Source organism: Pteropus vampyrus, unplaced genomic scaffold (assembly GCF_000151845.1).
Source record: "Pteropus vampyrus isolate Shadow unplaced genomic scaffold, Pvam_2.0 Scaffold672, whole genome shotgun sequence".
In the NCBI taxonomy this organism is placed as follows: domain Eukaryota; kingdom Metazoa; phylum Chordata; class Mammalia; order Chiroptera; family Pteropodidae; genus Pteropus; species Pteropus vampyrus.
In genome coordinates this window covers 126,059-127,408 of record NW_011889453.1, presented here as the reverse complement: position 1 = coordinate 127,408, position 1,350 = coordinate 126,059, and the positions used below count along the sequence as shown (strand labels likewise).

The following is a 1,350-nucleotide window of genomic DNA, read 5'->3' as shown; positions in this document are numbered from 1 at the left end:
TTTCCTGCAAACCTGCTGCTTGTCCTTTTCCTTCAGAATCGAACCACCGGGAGGCCGGAGACAACCCAGGAGGTTTGGGAAGAGACGGTGAAGGCACCGTCTCAGGGCCCCTGGAGTTGGAGACGTAGAGAGGGCAGGAGGAAGCAGGGGAGGGAAACACAGATAAAACATGTCAATACCGCCTTTTGGCTCCCTGAGCGGCACCGTGGCGGTCGGCAGGAACACGCGCCTTAGGAAAGGCGGCAAAAAAGGGAGCCAAGAAGAAAGTGGTTGACCTACTTTCTGAGAATGATTGGTCTGAGGGTATGTTCAGTGTAAGAAATATTGGGAAGACGCCGATCACGAGAACTCGAGAAACCCAAATGGCATCTGGTGTTCTCAAGGGTCGTGTTTGTGGAGCGAGCCTAGCTGATCTGCGGAATGATGAAGCTGCATTTAGAAAATTCAAGCTCACTCCTGAGGATGTTCAGGGCAAAAACTGCCTGACTAATTTCCATGGCATGGATCTTACCCGTGACAAAATGTGCTCCATGGTCAAAAAATGGCAGACCATGACTGAAGCTCATGTTGATGTTAGAACTACCGATGGTTATTTGCTTCGTCTGTTCTGTGTTGGTTTTACTAAAAAACGCAACGATCAGATCCAGAAGACCTCTTAGGCTCAGCATCGACAGGTCCCCCAAATCTGGAAGAAGGTGATAGAAATAATGACCCGAGAGGTGCAGACAGATGACTTGAAAGAAGTGGTCAATAAATTGATTCCAGATAGCACTGGAAAAGACATAGAAAAGGCTTGCCAATCGATTTACCCTCTCCATGATGTCTTTGTTAGAAAAATCGAAATGCTGAAGAAGCCCACGTGTGAGCTGGGAAAACTCATGGAGCTTCCTGGTGAGGGTGGCAGTTCTAGAGAAGCTACTGGGGACGAGACGGGTGCTGAAGCTGAATGAGCTGATGGATACGAGCCCCCAGTTCACCAATCTGTTTAAAATTCAGACTTTTCTGCTGACAAATAAAACCTATTTGCTATGTTTAAAAAAAACAACCCCACCCCCCCCAAAATGTCAATACCTGGGGCTTTGGAGAAGACACTTCCTGCAGGAAGGCAGGCCTCTGGCCACTCGGTCTGTAGCCTTCCATCCCTCCCAGCCCTCGCCAGGTGCACGTGTCTGAACCCCGCACTGAGTGAGACCCAGTGGCGCGAACAGCGGGACAGCCCCGGAGCCTTGGTTCTGGCGCGAACCTTCCGCGCGGGCGTCGCAGGAGCGCAGCGGCGCCACCTAGCGCCCAGCGGGCGCCGGCGCCGGGAAAATTCCGCGCTCTTCGCGCCAGAGAAGCTAAAAAGGGGAG

General features: G+C 51.9%; 1 pseudogene; it reads left to right on the top strand.

Annotated features, from left to right (window-relative positions):
- Positions 1-198: 198 nt before the first annotated feature.
- On the top strand, positions 199-989 carry LOC105309119 (annotated as a pseudogene).
- The last annotated feature ends 361 nt before the right edge of the window (positions 990-1,350 follow it).